A 19,922-nucleotide genomic window follows, 5' to 3' on the forward strand; every position below is an offset into this window, starting at 1 on the left:
CAGGATTGTTATGTTCATTAATAACTAGTCGTTTTTATTAAGAACAGCTAGCTTTTGCTAGACACTTTATTGAGCACATGTGGACTAGGTACGGTATCTGTAGAGGCATCCATCTTCTGGATTAAATACAAATGTATTAAATACCTCTATCGCCTGTGGGCCTGCAACCGTGAGCAGCAACGCTATTTTCCTTGCGTCTGGCTTCGTACCGTACCCGATGGCAGCAATGTAGAGTTCGAATTGTTGTTTAAAAGTCTGCCAATTGTAGTCGACATTTCCTGTGAGTTTCAAACGCTCTGGTGGCTTCAAATTCTCCATGTCGTGTTGCACAATATTCAGCAGATCTTACCCCACTCCTGGTACCATGTTATGTTCATTAATAACTAGACATTCTTATTATGAACAGCTAGCTTCTAGCTTGACATTTATTCAGTACACGTTCTCTAGGTACAGCACCTGTAGAGATTCAGCATGTGTGCTCCTGTGTGCAGGCTTTCATCTTGACTACTGCCTTCTGGGTAGCCTAGTGCATCGTGGGTAGCCCACTCTTATATATATACAGCACCACCTAGTGTACCATTCCAGAATGACAGGTTACTGATCATTACAAGGATGTACTAGAAAGGCTGGGTATGCTTAGAGTGGATAAGTCATCTGGTCAAGATGGCTTGCATCCCAGGTTGCTAAAGGAATTGGGGGAGGAGATAGTAGAAGGGTTTGCCATAATTTTCCAATTTTCCCCAGATGTGGGGGAGGTGCCTGAGGATTGGAAAGTGGCAAATGTGACATCATTGTTCAAGAAAGGGTGTAAGGACAATCATAGTAACTACAGGCCGGTCAGTTTAACATCAGTGGTGGGTAAAGTTTTAGAAACAATAATCAAGGAAAAAATTAACAGGCACTTGGAGAGGTTTAAGCTAATTAAGGAGAGCCAACATGGATTGTAAAAGGGAGATCATGTTTGACTAACCTAATTGAATTTTTTGATGAAGTAACAGAGACGATTGATGAAGGGAATGCAATGGATGTTGTCTAGATGGAATTTAATACAGAGAAGTGTGAGGTGGTGCAAAGAGTGTGCAGGGACAGAGGGACCTGGGAGTTAATGTGCATAGGTCTCTGAAGGTGGCAGGACATATTGAGAGAGTGGTTAGCAAAGCATAGGGGATCTTGGGTTTCATAAATAGAGGTATTGAGTACAAAATCTTTATAAAGCGCTGGTTAGGCCACAACTGGAGTATTGCATCCAGTTCTGGTCACCACACTTTAGGAAGAAAGTGAAGGCCCTTGAGAGGGTGCAGAGGAGATTTACCAGAATGGTTCCAGGGATGGGGGATCTTAGCTACAAGGACAGCTTGGAGAAGCTGGATTTGTTTTCATTAGAGCAAAGGAGGTTGAGGGGTGATTTGATAGAGGTGTACAAGATTATGATGGGTTTGGATAGGCTAGACAGGGAAAGGCTGTTCCCACTAGCTGATGGTACAAGGACTAGGGGACACAGATTTAAGATTCAGTGGGGATGTGAGGAAAAACTTTTTTACGCAGCGAGTGGTGATGACCTGGAACTCACTGCCAACAGAAGTGGTGGAAGTGGACACACTCAATGTTTTCAAGGGGAGACTGGAAAGGCACTTGGGGGAAATAAACTTGCAGGGCTACGGGGATAGAACGGGGGAATGGGACTGACTGGGTTGCTCTACAGAGAGCCGGCATGGACTTGATGGGCCGAATGGCCTCCTCTGTGCTGTTATGTTATGACTCTATCATTAAAAGCTAGTGCACAGGTACAACAAGTAATCAAAAACCCTCATGGAATGTTGGCCTTTATCTCAAGGGGGTTGTAATTGAAAAGAGAGTTAGTGATGCTTCAGTTGTACAGAGCCTTGCTCAGACCCCATCCAGAGTATTGAATTCAGTTTTGGGCATCACAGCTCAGGAAGGATATATTAGCCTTGGAGAGGGTGCAGAGCAAATTCACCAGAATGATATCGGGGCTTAAAGGGTTAAATTACTTGGCTTGCATTCCCTTGAGTTTAGAAGGTTGAGTGGTGATCTGATCGAGGTGTTTAAAATTATAAAAGGATTCGATAGAGTAGATATGGAGAAACTATTTCCTCTGGTGTGGAGTCCAGAACAAGGGGACATAACCTTAAAATTACCACTAGGCCATTCAGGAGTGAAATCAGGAAGCAGTGGAAATGTGGAATTTTCCCCCCACGCCCCATGAATTGAAATTTTCAAGGCTGAGATTGACAAATTTTTATTAGGTAAGGATATCAAAGGATTATCAAACAAAAACGGGTAAATGGAGTTGAGGTACAGATCAGCCATGATCTGACTGAATGGCAGAACAGGCTCGAGTGCTGTTCGTATGGTACAATAATGTCTTTCCGGGAAAGGAACCTGCCATCCCTATCTGGTCTGGCATTCATGTGACCACAATACATGGTTAATTGTTAATGCCCTCAAAAATTGGCTATGGAGCACCATCACTACAAGAACTGCAATGGCCCACCACCACCTTGTAGGGCAACTAAGGATGGGCAATAGATTTAGTGTTGCACACATTCTGAAAACAAATAAAAAGACTTTAGCACAAATGTCTTGTGATATTTTAGTATGATATTGCACAGAATAAATGGCTTTACGATAGCAAAATACTGCGGATGCTGGAAATCTGAAATAACAACAGAAAATACTGGGAACACTCAGCAGGTCAGGCAGCATCCGTGGAGAGAGAAAAACAGAGTTAATTGGCCCAGAAATTCCGCTTCCAACGCGTGAGTATGCACAGGGTACTCACACATAGGCCCAATGAAAGTGCCGGTTTCGTGCATGCACTGCGCATGCGCGGGAAACCGGAACTTCCGTTCCTTTGAAAGAAGGGGTTGACAGGTGGAACGCGTGCGCCAGAGAGGCAGCGCGTGCGCATCGAACTTACGTCTTTTTTGCAGGTTTCTCCGGGAGGGTAAGTCTCCAGCAGTTACACTTTTAAAAAGCAGGCGCAAGGCCTGCTTTTAACAAGGTAAGTGGTGAATTAATTAAATTAAAACATTTTTTCCACAGGTTTATTATTTTTAAATACTTTAAAGAAAGGTAAGTTTAATTTAGCCCCGTTAGAAAATGTAATTAATTTTTCAAAAATTTAAATTATTGTTTAAAATAGTTATTTCATGTAATTTATAGTTATTTTTAAAATGTGATTTAAAAAAAAATTTATTTGAAGTTTTAGTTATGTTTTGGGGCTTATAGTATTTATAGGTTTGACAGCTCTTCCTGTCAAACTTATGAATGAAGCATTCCCTGCTACCATTGACTTTCCATGGCCCACGTGATCCCAGGGGACGCATCGAACTAACTGCGCCCCTGGGATACGCAAGCACTGCGCACCGGCAGTTGGAGCAGGCCCAGGATAGGAATCCCATGCGGGCCCACAGCTCAATGGCCGGCGCGCTAGGTAAGTGCAGGTCGGGGGCTTGCACCCGCGGGAAGCCCCCGACCCGAATTTCTGGGCCAATGTTTCAGGTCTGAGATCCTTCGTCAGAAATAGTTTTATCTTGGAGATAGCATGAAAAATAACCATCCAATCAGATTGGTTTAAAGAATCATTCAAAACTGCATTAGGGTTAATTTTGTGAGGCTCTGCTTCAATCACAGATTGGAGAACCGGAGGTGAGAGCAACTGATTTGCATTGTCGTGAATCCGGGAACACAAGTAGGATCCAGTACGAGAGGAGGCATACAATACAAGTCTCTGATTCCTGTAAGTTGCAAGGCCTTAGTTACCATATATCACTCTCTAGTGGCAGACAAATTATTTGAAAATTACAAATCTGCAAATGGTGAGTTAGCTGATTCAAGATAACAGAATGAGGAAGGCAACTCTGCTTGTCCAGAAAGAGGCCACAGTTTCTCTTCCCCAAACAACAGCCTGCTGTTTCTTAAATGAGTCCAGGGTTTTTGACTTCAGTTCCCCTACCTCAACTCCATTCCACGTGTTGATCATTCATCATGTAAAAATTTCCTGACAACAGTCCGAAATTTATCTTTCGATAGTGTTCCGCTTGTCCTACTCTCATGGTCTATTGTTCATTTTACTTCAATAAGATAACCTTGAATCACCTACTTTCTGTACTGCCGGTGTGTGTATAGGTGCGGCACAGTGCTGTCGGTGTGTGTATGGGTGTGGCACGGTACTGTCGGTGTGTGTATGGGGTGTTGCTCGGTACTGTCAGTGTGTGTATGGGGTGTTGCACGATACTGTCGGTGTGTGTATGGGATGTTGCAGTATGATTTGGAGAGGTTGGGTGATTGGGCAGATGCAATATAATGTGGATAAATGCGAGGTTATCCACTTTGGTAGCAAAAACAGGAAGGCAGATTATTATCTGAATGGCAATAGATTGGGAGAAGGGGAAGTGCAACGAGACCTGGATGTCCTTGTGCACCAGTCGCTGAAGGTAAGCATGCAGGTGCAGCAGTCGGTTAAGAAGGCAAATGGTATGTTGGCCTTCGTAGCGAGAGGGTTTGAGTACAGGAACAAGGATGTCTTGCTGCAGTTGTACAGGGCCTTGGTGAGACCACATCTTGAGTATTGTGTGCAGTTTTGGTCGCCTTATCTGAGGAAGAATGTTCTTGCCATGGAGGGAGTGCAGCGAAGATTCACCAGGCTGATACCTGGGATGGCAGGAATGACGTATGAGGAGAGATTGGGTCGATTGGGCTTATACTCGCTGGAGTTTAGAAGAATGAGAGGGGATCTCATTGAAACTTATAAAATTCTAACAGGACTAGACAGACTAGATGCAGGAAGGATGTTCCCGATGGTCGGGGGGGTCCAGAACCAGGGGTCACAGTCTAAGGATAAAGGGTAAGCCATTTAGGACAGAAATGAGGAGGAATTTCTTCACCCAGAGAGTGGTGAACCTGTAGAATTCTCTACCACAGAAGGCAGTAGAGGCCAATTCATTAAATATATTCAAGAAGGAGTTGGATACACTTCTTAAGGCTAAAGGGATCAAGGGATATGGGGAGAAAGCAGGGACAGGTTACCGAATTTGGATGGTCAGCCATGATCTCATTGAATGGTGGAGCAGGCTCGAGGGGCCGAATGGCCTACTCCTGCTCCTACCTTCTATGTTTCTATGTTCCTATGCACAGTACTGTCGGTGTGTGTGGGTGTTACACGGTACAGTCGGTGTGTGTATGGGTGTTGCACGGTACTGTCGGTGTGTGTATGGGTGTTGCACGGTACTGTCGGTGTGTGTATGGGTGTTGCACGGTACTGTCGGTGTGTGTATGGGTGTTGCACGGCGCTGTCGGTGTGTGTATGGGTGTGGCACGGTACTGTCGGTGTGTGTATGGGTGTGGCACGGTACTGTGGGTGTGCGTATGGGTGTTGCACGGTACTGTGGGTGTGTGTATGGGTGTTGCACGGTACTGTCGGTGTGTGTATGGGTGTTGCACGGTACTGTCGGTGTGTGTAAGGGGTGTTGCACGGAACTGTCGTTGTGTGTATGGGGTGTTGCACGGTACTGTCGGTATGTGTATGGGTGTTGCACGGTACTGTCGGTGTGTGTATGGGTGTTGCACGGTACTGTCGGTGTGTGTATGGGTGTTGCACGGTACTGTCGGTGTGTGTATGGGTGTTGCACAGTACTGTCGGTGTGTGTATGGGTGTTGCACGGTACTGTCGGTGTGTGTATGGGTGTTGCACGGTACTGTTGGTGTGTGTATGGGGTGTTGCACGGTACTGTCGGTGTGTGTATGGGTGTGGCACGGTACTGTCGGTGTGTGTGTGGGTGTTGCACGGTGCTGTCAGTGTGTGTATGGGTGTTGCTCGGTGCTGTTGGTGTGTGTATGGGTGTTGCACGGTACTGTCGGTGTGTGTATGGCTGCGGCACGGTACTGTCGGTGTGTGTACGGGTGTTACACGGTACGGTCGGTGTGCTTATGGGTGTTGCACGGTACTGTCGGTGTGTGTATGGGTGTTGCATGGTACTGTCGGTGTGTGTGTGGAGGTCGGCACATGCTGTCGGTGTGTGTAAGGGGTGTTGCATGGTGCTGTCGGTGTGTGTATGGGTGTTGCACGGTACTGTCGGTGTGTGTAAGGGGTGTTGCACGGTACTGTCGGTGTGTGTATGGGTGTTGCATAGTACTGTCGGTGTGTGTGTGGAGGTCGGCACATGCTGTCGGTGTGTGTAAGGGGTGTTGCACGGTGCTGTCGGTGTGTGTATGGGTGTTGCACAGTACTGTCGGTGTGTGTATGGGTGTTGCACAGTACTGTCGGTGTGTGTATGGGTGTTGCACGGTACTGTCCGTGTGTGTATGGATGTTGCACGGTACTGTCCGTGTGTGTAAGGGGTGTTGCACGGTACTGTCGGTGTGTGTATGGGTGTTGCACGGTACAGCCGGTGTGTGTAAGGGGTGTTGCACGGTACTGTCGGTATGTGTATGGGTGTTGCACGTTACTGTCGGTGTGTGTATGGGTGTTGCACGGTACTGTCGGTGTGTTTATGGGTGTTGCACGGTGCTGTCGGTGTGTGTATGGGTGTTGCACGGTACTGTCGGTGTGTGTATGCGTGTTGCACGGTACTGTCGGTGTGTGTATGGGTGTTGCACGGTACTGTCGGTGTGTGTATGGGTGTTGCACGGTACTGTCGGTGTGTGTATAAGTTTTGAACGGTACTGTCATAATGTGTATGGAGTGTGGCACGACACTGTCGGTGTGTGTATGGGTGTAGCACGATGCTGTCGGTATGGAGTGTTGCACAATGCTGCCGGTGTGTGTATGGGTGTGGCACGTGCTGTGTGCATTTTGTCTACTCCTCTAAAATAAAAGGTGCTTGTGCAAAATTATCTGGTAATTCAATTGTTTAACACTAACTGTCCATTTTGCTGTGTCTAATTCAAATATTGGTTTACCAAGAGTAAACTGTGGAGAACATGTTATGGAGCTGTCACAGTGGGCTAAAAATTCAGTTTGGGGCGCCAAGCTCGCCTGGGCGCAGGAATTACCGCTGCGCGCGGAGCCACTTGCGCCATCGGGATATTCAGTTTCAGCGCCCCAAGTGGAAGCCGGCCGCTAAACAAGGCTTTCGGCGCCCCGCTTGGGGCGCTGAAACTGAATATCGGCGCGCAAAGTGCCGCAGCGCCACCCGCTGCGGCACGGCAGGCTGCGGTACTGCAGGCCTTCCTCCCACTGTTAAGGGGGAGGTGCCTGCAACAGCGTGATCCATGCTCACGAGTGCCGGCAAATGAGCCCGGCACCAAGGAGAAGTGCCGGGCTCTCGGGAAACAGCCGGCAATGCCGCGGGGGGGGGGGGGGGCTGCAGGAGGCCGGGGATGGAGGTGCGGGCAGGCGGCCGCCGAAAAAGCGACCGGCCGCACCTCCACCTTAACTCGCGCCACTACCGCCACAGGTAGGCCCCTGTGTACCGGTCGCTATTTGCGGCCGATGCGGAAGAGGCGGCGGCGGCCTAACATGGCGTTCGGGGCGGTAGCGGGGCGTTGCGCACACCTATGACGTCATCGGTGGCGGCGCAGTGCTACAGGCTAACGCCGCCATTAGCGCCCCGCTAAATATCGCGGTGGTTGCGGCCAGTGGCGCTAAAGCCTCTGAGTGGCCTCTTTGGGCGCAAACTGGTGGCGCAAGCAACTGAATTTCTAGGCCAGTGTGTTTACCAGTCTTTGGATATTCAGAAGGATCCAGCAGGTGTCAGTTACCATGAAGATTTCTGGGCCCTGTTTTGGCACAGGAAGGGAAGGAAGGTTTCCCTTTGCTGCTGTTTATCCCTGACATTGTAGGATGATTTGCTGTTTCCATTTCTAGCAGAATTGTAAAAGATTATAAAACGGCATGTTTGATTTAATGGGCCGGTACTCAAATTGGCAGGAGGTGACTAGTGGTGTCCTGCAGGGATCTGTTTTGGGGCCTCAACTATTCACAGTATTTATTAACGACATAGATGATGGCATAGAAAGTCATATATCCAAATTTGCTGATGACACAAAGATAGGCGGCATTGTAGGCAGTGTAGATGAAAGCCTAAAATTACAAAGGGATAGTGATAGATTAAGTGAATGGGCAAAACTATGGCAAATGGATTTCAATGTAGGCAAATGTGAGGTCATCCCTCTGGACATATAAAGGATAGAACAATGTACTTGCTAAATGGTGAAAACCTAAAAATGGTGGAGCTCCAAAGAGAAATGGGGGTCCAGGTACATAGATCATTAAAATGTCATGGACAGGTACAGAAAATAATCAAAAAGGTTAGTGGAATGCTGGCCTTTATATCTAGAGGACTAGAATACAAGGGGGTAGAAGTTATGCTGCAGCTATACAAAATCCTGAATTTAAATAAAGGAAACTACGATGGTCTGAGACGCGAGTTGGGTAGGATTGATTGGGGAATGTCACTGAAAGGGTTAAATGTAGGAAGTCACACAACACCAGGTTATAGTCCAACAGCTTTTTTTGAAATCACAAGCTTTCGGAGCGCTGCTCCTTTGTCAGGTGAAGTGAAGAGAAGCATACAGGTACAGCATATATAGTCAGAGAAAACTGCCAGATGATTACAGGTAATCTTTCTAACTGCCCTTTGTCACACCTCGGCAGAGAGATAATCACAGCAATCAAAGGTGTGAATGGTGTCCAAACAGGTCAGTCAGGAAAACATTACATCAAAGAACAATGAAGTGGGGTCACAAGGGGTCAAATGTTGCAGATGCTGGGGTCTGTATGAAAAACAGAAAAAAACAAAAAAATTTGCTGGAAATCACAGCAGGTCCGGCCGCATCTGTGTAGAGAGAACAAGCCAATGACGACTTGAGTCTGGATAACTCTACGTCAGGTGGGGTTACATGTAGCGTGACATGAACCCAAGATCCCGGTTGAGGCCGTCCTCATGAGTGCGGAACTTGGCTATCAGTTTCTACTCGACGATTTTGCGTTGTCATGTGTCTCAAAGGCCGCCTTGGAGAATGCTTACCCGAAGATCGGAGGCTGAATGTCCTTGACTGCTGAAGTGTTCCCCGACTGGGAGGGAACACTCCTGCCTGGCAATTGTTGTGCGGTGTCCGTTCATCCGTTGTCGCAGTGTCTGCATGGTCTCGCCGATGTACCATGCTCTGGGGCATCCTTTCCTGCAACGTATGAGGTAGACAACGTTGGCCGAGTCACATGAGTATGTACCATGTACCTGGTGGGTGGTGTCCTCACGTGTGATGATGGTATCTGTGTTGATGATCTGGCATGTCTTGCAGAGGTTGCCGTGGCAGGGTTGTGTGGTGGCATGGTCGCTGTTCTCCTGAAAGCTGGGTAATTTGCTGCAAACGATGGTCTGTTTGAGGTTAGGCGACTGTTTGAAGGCGAGTAGTGGAGGCGTGGGGATGGCCTTAGCGAGGTGTTCGTCGTCGTCAATGACATGTTGAAGGCTGCGGAGAACATGGCGTAGTTTCTCCACTCCTGGGAAGTACTGAACGACGAAGGGTACTCTGTTGGTTGTGTCCCGTGTTTGTCTTCTGAGGAGGTCTATGCGATTTTTCGCTGTGGCCCGTCGGAACTGTCGATCGACGAGTCAAGCGTCATATCCCGTTCTTACGAGGGCATCTTTCAGCGTCTGTAGGTGTCCATCGTGTTCCTCCTCGTCTGAGCAGATCCTATGTATTCGCAGGGCTTGTCCATAGGGGATGGCTTCTTTACCGTGGTTAAGGTGAAAGCTGGAGAAGTGGAGCATCGTGAGGTTGTCCGTGGGCTTGCGGTAGAGTGAAGTGCTGAGGTGTCCGTCTTTGATGGAGATTCGTGTGTCCAAGAATGAAACCGATTCTGAGGAGTAGTCCATGGTGAGTTTGATGGTGGGATGGAACTTGTTGATGTCATCGTGTAGTCTTTTCAGTGATTCTTCGCCATGGGTCCATAGGAAGAAAATGTCATCAATGTATCTGGTGTATAGCGTTGGTTGGAGGTCCTGTGCAGCGAAGAAGTCTAGCTCGAACTTGTGCATGAAGATGTTGGCGTATTGGGGTGCGAATTTGGTCCCTATGGCTGTTCCGTGTGTTTGAGTAAAGAACTGGTTGTCGAAGGTGAAGACATTGTGGTCAAGGATGAAGCAGATGAGTTGTAGGATGGCGTCTGGAGATTGGCTGTTGTTGGTGTTGAGTACTGAGGCTGTCGCAGTGATGCCGTCATCGTGGGGGATACTGGGGTAGAGTGCCGAGACGTCCATCGTGGCGAGGAGTGTTCCTGGTTCAACTGGTCCGTGGGTGCTGAGTTTCTGTAAGAAGTCTGTAGTGTCGTGACAGAAGCTGGGGGTTCCCTGTACGATGGGTTTCAGGATGCCCTCGATGTATCCAGAGAGGTTCTCACACAGGGTTCCGTTGCCTGATACGATAGGACGTCCGGGTGTGTTGGCTTTGTGTATCTTTGGGAGGCAGTAGAAGTCTCCCATGTGGGGAGTGCGTGGGATGAATGCGCGTAGGATGCTCTGAAGGTCTGGATCAAAGGTCTTGATCAGTCTGTTGAGTTGGCGGGTGTGTTCTTTGGTCGGATCTGCGGGTAACTGTCTGTAGTGTTCCTGGTTGTCCAGTTGTCGGTATGCTTCTTTGCAATAGTCCATTCTGTTCTGTATGACGATGGCTCCTCCTTTGTCTGCTGGTTTGATGACGATGTTGCGGTTGGTCTTGAGAGCGTGGATGGCGTTAAGTTGTGCTCGGATGACATTCTGGACTGTCTTGTGAGTGTGGCTGATGAATCTGGCGTTGATGCATCTCCTGACAGCTTGAGCATACATGTCAAGCTTAGGGCAGCGGCCCTCTGGAGGGGTCCAATTTGACTCTTTCTTCTTCGGTTGCTGCACCGTGGATCCCTCTGACTGCTGTTCCAGATCATTGATTGTCTCATTGGGTTCGCTGCTGACATCTTGGGATTCGTGGAAGAATTCCCGGAGCCTCGTTCTCCTGATGAATTCCTCTGTGTCTGCCGCGAGGCCGATGGGGTCCATTTTGGTGGTGGGGCAGAAATTGAGCCCTTGGCTGAGAACTTCGATTTCATCTGGTTGAAGGGTGTGGTTGGACAAGTTGACGATGGACTGCCCTGTGGTTCCAACCGTGGTACCGGGGGAGGCTTGGTTGCTGCTGGTGGTGATGCCGAGTTTCTCAAACTTCCTGTTCTTGGTGTGCATGTAGGCAGTGTAGTTCCGTTGCCTCGTCTGCTTGGCAGTGTCTCGTAGCTGGTCTGCTGTGTCCTGAGCACAAGCTGAGAACATGGACTCTATCTTGGTTTCGAGGTTGCGGCGTCTGCTGTAGAGCTGGTGTACGAGATGGTTGAGGAGTGTGCGAGAGGTACGACGGCAGAGTCTCTCAGCGTAGTCTGTGTTGTAGGTCGACTTGAGTGGGTTCGTGATCTGTAGTCCTTTCGGGATCTTGTCTGCTTTCTTGCATCTCTGTAGAAACTTGATGTCTGTGTCTATATGCGCGATCTTCTTGGAGATCCTCTCCACTTTGAGCCGGCAGTTTGTTGTGTCGATAGTAGTCATGATGTGGAGATGCCGGTGTTGGACTGGGGTGGACAAATGTAGGAAGTCACACAACACCAGGTTATAGTCCAACAGCTTTATTTGAAATCACAAGCTTTCGGAGCGCTGCTCCTTCGTCAGGTGAAGTGAAGAGAAGCATACAGGTACAGCATATATAGTCAGAGAAAACTGCCAGATGATTACAGGTAATCTTTCTAACTGCCCTTTATCACACCTCGGCAGAGAGATAATCACAGCAATCAAAGGTGTGAATGGTGTCCAAACAGGTCAGTCAAGAAAACACTCAAAGGGTTGACGGTGGATAGGCAATGGCAAACATTCAAAGACCGCATGGATGAACTACAGAATTTGTTCATCCCAGTTTGGCATAAAAATAAAACAAAAAAGGTGACTCGACCGTGGCTAACAAGGGAAATTAGGGATAGCATAAGATCCAAGGAGAGGACATATAAATTGGCCAGAAAAAGCAGTAAACCTGAGGATTGGGAGCAGTTTAGGATTCAACAAAGGAAGTCAAAGGGATTAATTAAGAAGGGGAAAATAGAATATGAGAGTAAGCTTGCAGGGAACATAAAAACAGACTGTAAAAGCTTTTATAGATATGTGAAGAGAAAAAGATTGGTGAAGTCAAGCATAGGTCCCTTGCAGTCAGAATCAGGGGAATTTATAATGGGGAACAATGAAATGGCAGACCAATTAAATACATATTTTGGTTCTGTCTTCACAAAGGAGGACACAAATAACCTCCCAGAGATGCCGGGGAACATAGGGTCTGATGAAAGGGAGGAACGAAAGAAATAAGTATTTGTAGGGAAATGGTGTTAAGGAAATTGATGGGATTGAAGGCCGATAAATCCCCAGGGCCTGATAATCTACATCCTAGGGTACTTAAGGAAGTGGCCCTAGAAATAGTAGATGCATTGTTGATCATCTTCCAACATTCGATGGACTCTGGAACAGTACCCATGGATTGGAGGGTAGCTAATGTTACCCCACTATTCAAAAAAGGTGGTAGAGAGAAAACGGGGAATTACAGACCGGTAAGCCTGACATCGGTATTGGGGAAAATGCTAGAGTCCATTATAAAAGATGTAATAGCAGAGCACTTGGAGAACAGTGACAGGATCGGACAAAGTCAACATGGATTTACAAAAGGTAAATCGTGCTTGACTAATCTACTGGAATTTTTTGAGGATGTAACTGGTAAAATAGATAAGGGAGAACCAGTGGATGTGGTGTATTTGGACTTTCAGAAGGCTTTCGATAAGGTCCTGCATAAGAGATTAACGTGTAAAGTTATGGCACATGGGATTGGGGGCAAGGTATTAACTTGGATAGAGAACTGGTTGGCAGACAGAAAGCAAAGAGTTGGAATAAACGGGTCTTTTTCCGAGTGGCAGGCAGTGACGAGTCGGGTACCGCAGGGATCGGTCCTTGGACCCCAGCTATTCACAATATATATTAATGATCTAGACAAGGGAACTAGATGTAATATCTCCAAATTTGCAGACGACACAAAGCTGGGTGGGCGTGTGTGCTGCGAGGAGGATGCCGAGAAACTCCAGGATGATTTGGACAGGTTGGGTGATTGGGCAGAAGCATGGCAGATGCAATATAACGTGGATAAATGTGAGGTTATCCACTTTGGTAGCAAAAACAGGAAGGCAGATTATTATCTGAATGGCAATAGATTGGGAGAAGGGGAAGTGCAACGAGACCTGGGTGTCCTTGTGCACCAGTCGCTAAAGGTAAGCATGCAGGTGCAGCAGGCGGTTAAGAAGGCAAATGGTATGTTGGCCTTCATAGCGAGAGGGTTTCAGTACAGGAACAAGGATGTCTTGCTGCAGTTGTACAGGGCCTTGGTGAGACCACATTTTGAGTATTGTGTGCAGTTTTGGTCGCCTTATCTGAGGAAGGATGTTCTTGCCATGGAGGGAGTTCAGCGAAGATTCACCAGGCTGATACCTGGGATGGCAGGAATGACGTATGAGGAGAGATTGGGTCGATTGGGCTTGTACTCGCTGGAGTTTAGAAGAATGAGAGGGGATCTCATTGAAACTTATAAAATTCTGACAGGACTGGACAGACTAGATGAAGGAAGGATGTTCCCGATGGTTGGGGAGTCCAGAACCAGGGGTCACAGTCTAAGGATAAGGGGTAAGCCATTTAGGACAGAAATGAGGAGGAATTTCTTCACCCAGAGAGTGGTGAACCTGTGGAATTCTCTACCACAGAAGGCAGTAGAGGCCAATTCATTAAGTATATTCAAGAAGGAGTTGGATATATTTCTTAAGGCTAAAGGGATCAAGGGGTATGGGGAGAAAGCAGGGACCGGGTATTGAGTTTGGATGATCAGCCATGATCGCATTGAATGGCGGAGCAGGCTCGAGGGGCCGAATGGCCTACTCCTGCTCCTATCTTCTATGTTTCTATGTAGACCACACCTGGAGTACTGTGAGCAGTTCTGTGCACCACACCTTAGGAAGGATATATTGGCCTTGGAGGGAGTGCAGCCTAGGTTTACTAGAATGATACCCGGACTTCAAGGGTTATGTCACGAGGAGAGATTATACAAATTCGGGTTGTATTCCCTAGAATTTAGAAGGTTAAGGGGTGATCTGATCGAAGCTTTCAAGATATTAAGTGGAACAGATAGGGTAGATAGAGAGAAACTATTTCCACCTGTTGGGGATTCTAGGACTAGGGGGCATAGTCTAAAAATTAGAGCCAGACCTTTTGGGAGTGAAATTTGGAAACACACAAAGTGTGGTAGAAGTTTGGAACTCCCTTTCGCAAACAGCAATTGATGCTAGATCAATTGTTTATTTTAAGTCTGAGAGTGATAGCTTTTTGTTAACCAAAGTTATTAAGGAATATGGTCCAAAGGTGGGTATATGGAGTTAGGTTGCAAATCAGCCATGATCTCATTGAATGGTGGAACAGGCTAGAGGGGATCAATGGCCTCCTCCTGTTCCTATGTCCCTATGCTTATGCAGTGAGTTGTTATGATCTGGAGTGCATTGCACTGTAAGAGTGATGGAAACAGATTCAATAATAACTTTCAAAAGGGAATTGGATAAATACTTGAAGTGGAAAAATTTGTAGGGCTGTAGGGATGTAGCATGGGTGTGGGTCTAATTGGATAGCTCTTTCAGAGAGCCAGCTAAGGCACGATGGGCCGAATGGCCTCGCTCTGTGCTGTATCACTCTATGATTTCCTGTAAACAAGTGATAAGTTACATGCACAAAAGCAAAATACTGTAGATGCTGGTATTCTGAAATTAAAACAGAAAATGTTGTAAATACTCAGCAGGTCAGGCAGCATATGTGGAGAGAGAAACAGAGTTAACAGGGGGCAGACAGGCAGTTCTGCTACCGTTGACATGAAATCTGTATGGTATGTTGCCTCCCTGCTGGCAGGGTAAGGGACGTCACGGAGAGGGCGCAGAACATTCTGCGGGGGGAAGAGGAAAAGCCAAAGGTCGTGGTCTGTGTTGGAACCAACAACATAGGGAGGAAAAGGGTTGAGGTCCTGCAGTCAGAGTTTAAGGAACTAGGGAGGAAGTTAAAAAGCAGGACCTCAAAGGTGGTTATCTCTGGATTACTCCCAATGCCACACGCTAGTGACGGTAGAAATAGGAAGATATGGCAGGTTAATGCAATTAAGAGACATGGTGCAGGAGGGAGAGCTTCAGATTCCTGGGACAATGGGACCTGTTCAAGCTGGACCGGTTGCACCTGAACAGAGCTGGGACCAATATCCTTGTGGGCAGGTTAACTAGTGCTGTGGAGGTGGGTTTAAACTAATTCGGCAGGGGGTTGGGCACCAGGATGTTGTGGCGGAGGCCACAAAGGGACAATAACACAATGTGTACCCAATACTGTTATATGTACCTAACACAATTCACTTTGTATAGCAATGCTGTGGTATGTACATGCTGGGTTGGGTTATTGGTGCAGGGCCCCTTTAAGAGTGTCGGGCCCTTTAAGACTGTCGGGTTACGTGATGACTCATCAGACCCTGCTTGTAACCCTGCACGAGGCTGAGGTTTTTCAGTCCATGTGGAGATGTGATAAAAGCAGGACACGTTTTGTCCTTTACCAAAAGAAAGTCTCAGCCTGTTGATTTCTGTCGATCCCAACATTGGTGACCCCGCTGCTCATTTGGACGATTCCAAAGGCCTCTTCTAAAATGGCAACGAACGCCGTTTCCATCAAACTACCTGAGTTTTGGGAACAACAGGCTGCCGCTTGGTTCGCCCAGGCCGAAGCTCAATTTGCAATCCGGAACATCACCGTGGACGACACGAGGTACTACTATATCGTCTCTGCTCTTGGCAGCTCCACCGCGGCCAGAGTCGTGAACCTGCTCGAAAACCCCCCGGAGCACAGCAAATACGACACGCTTAAGGCGCACCTTCTACGGACTTTCGGCCTCACCGAAGCCGAACGCGCTCACCGGCTTCTCTCCCTGCCCGGGCTTGTCGACTCCAAGCCCTCGGAGCTGATGGACCACATGCTGGCCCTCCTGGGCACACACACGCCGTGTTTCCTCTTCAAGGAACTGTTCCTCCAGCAGCTATCAGGTCAGGTACGGTCGGCGCTAGCCAACTCTTCTATTACCAATTTCCGCGACCTGGTCAAGGAGGCCGACCAATTTTTTCCGCCGGGCAACAGTACTGCGCGGCCACGCGGAGCTCTACCCCCACTAATACAGCCCAACGGCGGCAACCCTCAGGCCTCTGCTTCTACCATGCGCAGTTCGGCCCCAATGCCCGGAGGTGCCGGCCCCCATGCAGTTTTCCCGTGTCGAAGCAAACTAAAGACCACTCGTCGGTTGCTATGGCTGTCGGCCGTTCAGGCAGCTTGTTGTTTGTTACTGACTCCGACTCCGGGCGCCGTTTCCTTTGCGACACGGGTGCCCAGGTGAGCATCCCGCCCGCGTCATCCATAGACATCCAAGGGGGGAACCACGGCCCCGTCCTCGAAGCCGCCAATGGCAGTTCCATCCGCAGCTTCGGGACACGGAACGTGGCGCTTTGTTTGGGCGGGCAACGGTTCACCTGGGACTTTGTCACAGCAAAAGTGTCCACCGCCCTCCTCGGCGCTGACTTCCTCTGCGCCAATGGCCTTTTGGTGGATGTCAAGAACTGACGTCTCATCAACGCTGAAACCTTCAGCTCACTCCCGTATTCCCTCAGTAGGTCCAGCACGATGCGGTTCTCCAGCGCAGTCGCGGCCTCCGACAAGTTTTCCCGTCTCCTCACCCAGTTCCCGGACCTTACGAGGCCCACGTTCTCGTCCGCCACCACCAAACACGGGGTAGAACACCACATTTCGACCACCGGTCCGCCCGTCTACGCCCGCGCTTGGCGCCTCGACCCGGGGAAGCTCGCCATCGCCAAAGCCGAGCTCGACACCATGGAGCGCCTTGGCATCATCCGCCGGTCGAACAGTCCATGGGCTTCGCCCCTCCACATCGCCCCGAAACCAGGCGGCGGGTGGCACCCGTGTGGAGACTACCGGCGCCTCAACGACGCGACGACCCCCGACCGCTATCCTATCCCACACATCCAGGATTTCTCTACCCGCCTGGCCGGGAAAGTGGTATTCTCGAAAGTGGACCTCATCCGAGGTTATCACCAGGTCCCCGTCTGGCCGCAGGACGTTCCGAAAACCACGGTGATCACCCCGTTCGGGCTATTCTAATTTCTCCGCATGCCATTTGGCCTCAAAAACGCCGCACAGGCTTTTCAACGCCTCATGGACACCGTGTTACGGGACCTGACGTTCCTGTTCGTATACCTGGATGACATCCTCATCGCCAGCGCCTCCAGGACGGAACATGTGTCCCACCTCCGGACTCTTTTCAAACGACTCAGCCAACACGGCCTAATCGTCAACCCGGCCAAGTGCCAGTTCGGGCTGTCCTCGATCGACTTTCTCGGGCACCGCATCACAAAGGATGGGGCGGTGCCACTCCCATCGAAAGTGGAGGCCGTGATGGACTTCCCGTGGCCCCTCACCGTTAAGGCCCTACAGGAGTTTTTGGGCATGGTGAACTTTTACCATCGTTTCGTCTCCCGAGCAGCCCAACTTATGCAGCCCCTTTACGAGGCCCTCAAAGGCAAGCCCGACAAACTCACCGTCAACTGGTCTGATGAGATGGCCGCTGCTTTCACAGACACGAAGAGGGCCCTGGCCAACGCGACCATGCTGGCGCACCCGTTGCCCGATGCGCCGATCGCTCTCACCACCGACGCCTCGGATTACGCGGTCGGCGCCGTCCAAGAACAGTGGGTCAATGGCGCCTGGCAGCCGCTCGCCTTCTTCAGCCGGCAGCTCCGCCCCAACGAGCGGAAGTACAGCACATTTGATCGCGAGCTCCTCGGCCTCTACCTCGCTGTCCGACACTTCCGTTTCCTGTTGGAGGCCCGCCCGTTCACGACGTTCGTGGACCACAAACCATTGACCTTTGCCATGGCCAAAGCCTCCGAGCCGTGGTCGGCCCGTCAGCAACGCCATTTGGCCTTCATTTCGGAATTTACGACGGACATCCAGCATGTGGCTGGGAAAGACAACCCCGTCGCCGACTGCCTCTCCCGAGCCGTCGCCAACGCCGTACACCTCGGAGTCGACTACACCCGCATGGCGGCTGACCAGGCCTCCGACCCGGACATCCAGGCCTACAGAACGGCGGTCACGGGCCTTCAACTCGCAGACGTCGCGTTCGACGCTGCCGGCACCACACTCCTGTGCGACGTCTCCATTGGGCAGCCACATCCCGTCGTGCCCGAAGGGTGGAGACGGCAAGTATTCGACGTCATCCATAATCTTTCCCACCCAGGCAGGAAGCCGTCGCAGAAACTGGTGGTGGCCAAGTTCGTCTGGCACGGGCTCAGGAAAGACGTGCGCGACTGGGCCAGCACCTGCATGGTATGCCAACGCTCCAAGGTACATTGCCATACCAAGGCCCCGTTGGCGCCTTTCGCAGTACCCGAGAGGCGGTTCGACCACGTTAACGTGGACTTGGTAGGGCCCCTGCCGCCCTCCCGCGGGTTCACCCACCTCCTCACAATGGTCGACAGAACCACCTGATGGCCGGAAGCCGTCCCGCAGTCTTCAAAGACGGCCGCCGATGTAGCTCGGGCATTCATCAGCACTTGGGTCGCCCGGTTCAGCGCCCCATCTGACATTTCCTCCGACCGGGGGCCCCAGTTCACGTCAGAGCTCTGGAACGCCGTCGCCCAAGGCCTCGGGTTGAAACTCCACTGCACCACAGCTTACCACCCTCAGGCCAACGGGTTGTGCGAACGATTCCATCGCTCCATGAAGGCCGCACTCCGAGCCAGCCTCCGGGACGATGGCTGGATCGACAGACTTCCGTGGGTCATGCTGGGACTCAGGACCACTCCCAAGGAGGACCTCCAATCCTCGTCCGCCGAGCTCGTCTACGGACAGCCACTGCGGGTTCCCGGGGATTTAGTCCCCAACGCAACGGAGCCTTGGTCCGCAGCCCATCAGCGGTCCGACCTTCTAGACAACGACAAGGTTTTCGCTCCAGTGCCCACGTCGCAGCACGGCCTCCCGCAGTCCCACATTCCACTCGACCTTCGTGCGGCGGAGTACATTTTCGTCCGCCACGACGCCCACCGGGGACCTCTGCAGCCACCCTACGATGGGCCATTCCACGTCTTGGAAACCGGGGACAAGACCTTCGTCGTAGATGTCGGCGGCAAGCCGGACTGCATTTCCGTCAACCGCCTCAAGCCGGCCCACCTAGATCTGGACCGACCCGTTGAGTTGGCACAGCCCCCGAGACGGGCCGACCTCTGCTTTCCATGCCCTCCGTTCACCACCGAGCACCCGAGATCCCCCCGACGAACCCCCCGGTCTCCACCCCGGAATCGAGGAGCCGTTCCAACCGATTGATCCAGCCCCCCCGATGACTGACATTGCCAGTACTTGTGAATTCTGGGGGGACATATGTGGCGGAGGCCACAAAGGGACAATAACACAATGTGTACCCAATACTGTTATATGTACCTAACACAATTCACTTTGTATAGCAATGCTGTGGTATGTACATGCTGGGTTGGGTTATTGGTGCAGGGCCCTTTTAAGAGTGTCGGGCCCTTTAAGAGTGTCGGGTTACGTGATGACTCATCAGCCCCTGCTTGTAACCCTGCGCGGGGCTGAGGTTTTTCAGTCCATGTGGAGATGTGATAAAAGCAGGACACGTTTTGTCCTTTACCAAAAGAAAGTCTCAGCCTGTTGATTTCTGTCGATCCCAACAATGTAGTATTAAAAAGTAGAAACAAGATGCACAGAGGACTGGGAGAGACAGAGTTAGAAGTTATACAGAATTAAGTGGGATCATAGAAA

General features: G+C 50.0%; 1 pseudogene; it reads right to left on the reverse strand.

The window, feature by feature from the left end:
* Positions 1 to 9,895: 9,895 nt before the first annotated feature.
* Positions 9,896 to 19,288, reverse strand: LOC147113228 (uncharacterized; annotated as a pseudogene).
* Between the last annotated feature and the right edge of the window lie 634 nt (positions 19,289 to 19,922).

Source organism: Somniosus microcephalus, chromosome 8 (genome assembly GCF_052327205.1).
Source record: "Somniosus microcephalus isolate GS21.2 chromosome 8, FLI_Smic_1.0, whole genome shotgun sequence".
NCBI classification, from domain to species: Eukaryota; Metazoa; Chordata; class Chondrichthyes; order Squaliformes; family Somniosidae; genus Somniosus; species Somniosus microcephalus.